Source organism: Notothenia coriiceps, unplaced genomic scaffold, assembly GCF_000735185.1.
Source record: "Notothenia coriiceps isolate Sejong01 unplaced genomic scaffold, NC01 NC01_scaffold00029967, whole genome shotgun sequence".
NCBI classification, from domain to species: domain Eukaryota; kingdom Metazoa; phylum Chordata; class Actinopteri; order Perciformes; family Nototheniidae; genus Notothenia; species Notothenia coriiceps.
This window is the reverse complement of record NW_011362668.1, coordinates 318,470-326,158: the sequence shown is the minus strand read 5'-3', so window position 1 is coordinate 326,158 and position 7,689 is coordinate 318,470.

Below are 7,689 nucleotides of genomic sequence, written 5' to 3'. Positions count from 1 at the left end.
ATTTGGAATATTGGTTGGGAAAACAAGATGGGTGTATGAAGGCATATTTAATACTTTTGGGTTTTAAAGTGTTGTTGTAAATCAATCAATCAATCAATCAATCAATCAATGTTTATTTATATAGCCCAATATCACAAATGTTACATTTGTCTCAGTGGGCTTCACAGTTTATACAGAATATCAGTATGACAATACGACACCCTCTGTCCTTAGACCCTCACATCGTACAATCAATCAAAAGAGAGTAAACGGATTAATCAATAATAACAATAATAGGTAGGTTTGCAAATAAGGATTACTATTATAGTTTCATTGATGAAATAGTGAGAATTCGTATTTTTTGGCTTTTAGTTTGGTGGCAGATTTCCAATTTCCCTCTGAGTTTGAATAAGTACATCCCAGATTCTCCTTCCTACTGCCCTCCTCTCTCCTCATCATCTTCCTCCATCAGTGCTGCCCTCCTCTCTCTTCATCATCTTCCTCTACCAGTGCTGCCCTCCTCTCTCCTCATCATCTTCCTCCATCAGTACTGCACTCCTCTGTGAACTGATCCCCGGCTTCACACTGATATTTGTTTACAGATATCTTCCATGCCAGACAGATTAAACCCAGTTGATGTGTGTGGGTATAGGAGTGGGAGGTATTTTGACTGAATGGGCCAACATTTGCATTTTTGGCCTTCAGTTACAAAAACTAGCTCTCTCGTTTTGATCAATGACTGAATCTGAATCTGCTGCTGTGCATTTTTGTGTGTTTAATTCTTGCCATGAGCAAACAAGACAATTGTTCAGCTGTAGTTGACGTCTGTGTCTCTAGTGATACAGTATTATCATCCTGTCTGAGCCGCCTTCTCAGAGTCTTTGCCCTGAGTTAATGTTTCAGCATAGACTGTGAATAATAGCAGTGTAGGCGTATTGTTATACAGTCATATGTCTTGTGAATTCCCACCACATTTTCTTTTTGGACCTATGACAGTTGTTATATGTACATTTTCCGATGTTAACTTTTAACTTGGTTAGATTTGTCCCAGCAACAATGTGCTTATAGAAATTGTATCTGCTCCATGGATAGCAATGTCAACCGATGACAGTCTGTCAACCACTTTGGACCTATGAGACATTTTCATGTCATTTTGTACAGACATTCACTCCTAGTGATGTTGGTGGTCCCCTGACGTTTTGTCTCTATCACCGTTATGAGTAGCGAATTTCTATTTGTTCTGTATGTGTTTTGAGTAAATTCCCGAATAACGAAAAGCATTCCCATCAGGATCAGATTTGTGTTTAGTGCTTATAAGCAAATGTTAACAAGCTAACATGATAAACTAAGTTAGTGGACACGGTTGCCATTACACCTCCCTAAGTAAGTAAACTAATGTACAGTCTCATCTAGCCTCTAGCATGGCTGAAGACCACAACAACACCTGTGTTATTTATTTAATCTGCTAATAATATAGTATATATATATATAAGTATATTCTACATGCAAACAGACATTTCATTCTTAAATGTCCAGGAATATTCAATGTACAATTAGCTTATATTTTAGACCTTTTTAAATGTTTACCATCCATCCATCCATCCATTCATCATCCAAACTATAACTGATTCTACTTCAGGGTCATGCAGGCTGCCTATCCCAGCATGCACTGCACAGGAGGTTGCTATCCTATCACAGAACTATAAAGACATATTTGGTTAAGATAAGAATATGATTGTCCTGCATGGTGAGCATAATTGGAATATATATTATTGAGAGGTTTATGGCTGATGAAATATGTCTATCGACACAGGTCACCCCGGTGAAGTGTGACTATGGAGAGGAAGTCAGGAGGGGGTTGGTGGGTCACGGGGTTCTTTCTTCCCCCTCTGTCTTTGTCTTCCTCTCACTCCTCCATCACAGCGGCCGGCTACAATTTTACCATTCATGGGACCAGAGCTGAAAATGTGCACAGGGTGGGGGTTGCCTCCTTTAAAAAAAAAAAAAAACACACACACACACTCAATCTCACACTTACACACATGTCTCCACCCTTGATTGCCCCCACACTCCACACCATCATTCTATTCAGCCATGCCCCAACTACCGCTTTACCCCGCCCCTCCCACCTGCTCTCGCTGAATAATAGATGGTGCTTTAAGAATAAAGACGAGTGTGCACGTGTGTATATGTATATGTGTGTGTGTGTATGTGTGTGTGTGTTTTTAATGGTTACCAGCTTGTCCATGAGTTGAAAGGGAAACATTCAGATGTGTGTGAACAGTGTTGCATAACACTCTACAAAAGTACACACATTCAGTATAATCAAGCATGCACATACTCAAATAAATCTTGATGAGTGAAGTAGGGAAGCTAAACACTCTTGTGTATGCGTGTTGTTTATGTGACGTAGATTCATTTACAACATAAACCTCATAGATTAAAGGTGGGGTAGGTAATTTTGGAGAAACCAGCTCGAGTGCGCTAGAATTTGAAAATACACAGCTGGAAAAAATCTGCCACTTCCTTACAGAGCCCCTCCTCCAACACACACGAACGCGCACATGACCAATGAGGGCACGAGATAAGTTTGTGCGCAGATGGAAGGCTGACAGGCAGGTAGGCCATCCAGTTATTTTAGCCGGGCCGGCTCAGATGATTGGTCGTACTTTTTACAGTACTACGGCTTCCACAGATGACATTTTGTCATGGATTTTTTGTCAAAGCACTTAAGATATTCATTGCTATCGGGATGTTAAGAGCATTCCATGGAATATGACTAAAAATGTATCTCGAGCCGGTGTTTTTAGGAGGGTAAAGAATTTTTTACCTTGTATATGCAGTATAATATATAACTTCCTAACGGTCACATTTATCAACATTGGTCGTAATGAAGAAGGGCCTACTACTTAATGATAAAAATAAAAGTCACTTTAAATTTGTTATAAATTTACACAACAGCCCTTCTGTCAACGATAAGATGGAGGACAAAATTGCGTAACTCTCGCCTAGCGTACGCCGACCGTATTTACTACACCTTTTTGTAGACTTCAAGTTTAAAACGCTCGTCTTTATGTAAGAATCTTCGCCTATTTCGTTTGAACCCGGCATGTACTGGCTTACAACTATCCCTTTTATTTTGTTACATCCACGGGTTTTTCACCAACTGTTAATTAAAGTTCTTCGAGCTTTGCTGTGCACAGTCTACCCAATTTCCGTTGGTCCGATCCTCTTACGTCACCAAATCTATATCTGAGGTCTCTTTTGTTGGCCATATAAATGGGACGGTTGACTGTTGTAGGTATGACGATCAACAAGAAGTGATTGGGACGTAGTGGAGTGAAATATTTTATTTAGACAAGGTGGAAGGAATGTTGTGTGATGTTTGAGACGTTTGTTGAGTCTGTGTGTGTTTGTACCTGTGTTGAGGGATAAATCGGTGTTTCGCTACGACATGTGTGTAGGCCTACGGGGCGACTCGTGAATCTGTTGTTGAATTATATACAAACGCTCGTGACGTAAAGAATGTCCTGGTGGTGAGTGTTGGTATTAAGGTACACATCGATTCTCACACACACACACACACACACACACACACACACACACACACACACACACCACACACAACACGACACCACACACCAACACACACACACAACACACCACACCGGTACACCACACACACACACACACACAACACAACACCACCACACGACAACGCACACACAACATCACACCCAACTGTCTGTTGTGTGGCTAGTCTCTTTCTTCGGGACGGCTCCGCTATTCTTCTTCTTCCTCCTTCCCTGCCTCTATCCCCTACCTCCCTCCTCTCCTCTTTTGCCTCTGACAAAAGTCCCATGAAGAAGTTAGATGGAGGGAGTTGCGTACGGGTGGTTTGATTAGGTGTGTGACAGAGAGGGATCGAGAATGTGAATGAGTTGGGTGGTGTTTCTCAGTTTCCGTACTTCCTGTAGGTGTGTACAGAGGGAGAGGAGGTAAAGAACATTGATACAGAATGAGGGAGAAAAAGTGTTGTGTGTGTGTGGTGGTGTGTGTGTGTGTGTGTTGTGGTGTGTGTGTGTGTGTGTGTGTTGTGTGTGTGTGTTCGTGTGTGTGTGTGTTGTGTGTGTGGTGTGGTGTGTGTGTGTGTGTGTGTGTTGTGTGTGTGGTGGTGTGTGTGTGGTGTGGAGAGTCACAAAAGAGTACATCGGGTGTCATTTAGTCTAGTACGGAGAAGACGTTATTTTAATGTCTGGTCCCCTCCCTCCACCTCTCCCCTCTAACCTCCACCTTTTCCTCCTCCTTCTCACCTCAACCCAGCAAGTTACAGTCCTACGTCGTCGCACGTGTGCCTACTACTATATAATAGAACCTTAACTGTACATCTCTCCCATTTAGTGTATGTACACCTCTACATTGTGCGTACCGTGTACATTCTTGTTCGTGTGCGTGTATTTTATTGTCGCATGTCTACATCGTGTGTCGTCTCCCTGCTGTAGGTTATTGGCGGTTTCGTAGTCGTCGGAAGTTGCGGGGTACCGTCGGCCTGCGAATGTGTGTAATCTGTTTAGTTTACCCGGTTTCGTCTGTTTCAGCATTCAGTTGTAACCAGTACTGGTCCCCTGGACGTGGTTCCATGCCGATTACAACGGGCCCGTTGCCGGGCACAACGGTAAAAACAGACTGGACGGGAGACGTCTCTCACTCTCAAAAATAAAATTAAAGACAACGCACGGCTGATTGGGTACTTATTCGGTGTTAATCATGATATCGCCAGAGCGACGCCCTTTTGTGTGGTCAGTCGCGACAGTAGACGGGGTCAGTGCACTGACAAATGTTAGACTGCGACCTTCGTTTCCTTTCGGGGGCTCAGGCCGCGAGTATCCCCGATACCACCTAGCCCGTGTGGTTCTTACCGGCGGACCGGCAAACCCGCCACCGTTTAGGGGGCTCAGTTTAGACAGGGGGCAAACACATGTTATACACAAATTCTGTGCGAGATCACAACCTAAACCTTGTAACTAAAACTCAAAGAGTACCGTCAATCCCTGATCCCTGTTGGTCCCATAGAGTGAACGGAGAACTGGGCAGCCAATAATGTTTTTTCGTTGGACTTTATATGAACAATAACACAAAGACAGAAAGACACAGAAAAGTGACAATTTGGAGGGAGTGGCGAGCGAGAGAAAAGAACTAGCGGGAGGGTGCACTCTTGCTCAAGTTACAGGCGCGGCGAACGTACCTAAAGTCGGTACAGAGATGAGTCACAAGTGAGCAGGGAATCTTCAATGACATACCTTCTATTTATTCATTACAACTCATGCCAATGGCAATGACGCGAGCATCTCTTACTACATATCATGTATTCTTAACTTACACATAAACTTTAGACCAAAGTGAATTAATCACTCAATCATAAATTCGATTAATAATCTTCGGGATAAATAGTCAATACCAGACGGTGTCTGTCAACGTTGACCCAGTTTGATTGTAATTTCGACTTAAAACTACTACACTTATGACAAGTTTACTCAATTGACATTATTATCAACAAAAAAAGTACGTATCGGATTACATTAAAGACACGAATTCATTACGAAAGTTCTGTCTCCTCTCGACTATCGTCTCTCTCTCTTCTAGAAGTTCCTTCCGTAGATTTTCTGACGGTGAACCGTCTCGACCCTATTTTCCACGGTCGTCCCGTCGAACGTCCACTTCGTGACACTATACAGTTCTTTTGTGTATGTAACCTCATGTGATTATGTTTTTTAGCGCACTATTATATAGTGAAAAGTGTATAAAAGACAAACCCCGATTGGGGTTCAGAGGTCAAGTCTAACGTAAACTCTCCGACTTGACTTTTACTTGTGATCAGACTTATTGCTTTATCGTCACACCTTACGTTACTTTCACAACACAAAAAATAAAGTAATTGGAAAATGTAATGTTTTGTTCAATCTTAAAGTTTTCCAGAATACAAAAAAGTCCTCCCCTCCGGGAAAAAGGTCAAATCTCGTTCGGGATGTTTACAGACACGTGGCAGGGACCAGCTACTGTAGTAGAGTTCTCCGTAAAATCGTGCAATAAGTGGGAGGCTCTCTTGTTATCTACTAACAACCGTTGTTTTAATAAAAGTTGTGGTGATACGACTAGGTTTGTTCATCCTTCTCTACAAACCCTGCAGTCACAGAGACCTATTTTCTCGTAGTAAATACAGGTATCTTTCGGTGACAATTTTGACCGTTAAATCTTATGAAGTTCCCGAACCTACCGTTTGTTTGAGCAAGTATGGTTCGTTACTCGTTCTACAAGCTTTTATAGACGAACTGACTACTCTGGTTTACATGTAGTCATTACACGACGACTTTGTTGTGTACTTGATCAGATCGGACGACATTCGATAAAAATAGGCTGTAGACGCAACGTAAAGCGCGACAATCAATTATACTTGAGTCTTATTATAAAAACGGTAGACAACTCACTCTTGTTATTGTGGTATTAAACGACTGTTTCCTTCTTTCTTTGCCGTTTTACGATCGATCCGTTTGTGCTACATTGTTAGGTATATATGTATCGGGTATGTGCTTGATATACGTAAGGAGATTGTGGTACCCACATTTGGTTCTCACAAACTGTTGTGTCTCTAATAACACACTCAAGTTTCCGTTCTGAGAAAACGAATGTGCCGTCGTGGAAAACATTTTGCTTCTATATTGTTTTTTACTCTGGTTTGTTGAAGGTATTTTTGACTAAAATTTTAGAGGTTGTTTCTGACTGACTATAATTCTTGGTCTATAAATTAAAAACGGAGAGAAACAGAACCGGGTTAAGGAAACCAAAAGGAGGAGGAGCTCATAACAGGAGGGGAAAAGGCAGGTCGGAGTAAAAGACAGTTAGGTCGGACAAATAAGATTACTTCTGTTTTGTGAAATGTACGAGAGACGTGGACTCCGGGTTGTACCATTGTATCTGTCAACCTCCCTGGGGTACTAATATAGTCCGAGGTAGAGAGGTCGGGGGAGGGGTGATTCAACTGTAGGTTGACCACCACTTGTGTGTGTGTCCTTATTGGAGTTTTGTAAATCGTAGACGACCATTAACTGGGAGTTCGATAACCGTATTCTCCATAACACCCTTACGTCCGCTTTCGACTGTCTACATTACAACTATCTTTATTATGCGAGATTCACACAGTCAAGTTGTAGCGTGTCTCCCCTCCCTCTTCGAGAAGAGAAATACGACGACGTCGCTGACAAAATATTGTGACTTTCCCCAAACTTTTGCAGAGACAGGGTCGGACCTGGGACAGGGTGGAAAGGAGACAGACTTGAGTGCCGTAAACAGAGTATGTGTCTATTCGATGTATGACATACTTATGGTTTAGGTGTTTAAGTTATTAAGGAAAACTCTGCGAATGATAATCACCTTGACACAGGAGCGTCTCAAAGTAGTATAGTAGACAACTCTCACCAAAAGGCGTTTTTATGGTATTACATATAGATACAGTACTCATACTCTACTAACTACCGAAATTATATATTACATTTTACAAACCCTGTAGTACTTAAATCGGGTAAAGTAATATGTTCGAGATATATTATAGTCCCTGTAACACTTTTCATACGGTTCCACTAGTTAAGTGTAGGTGTCTTAAATAAGAGCTTATAACGGACGGTAAAAACAATACAATTTCCACCCATCCATTCA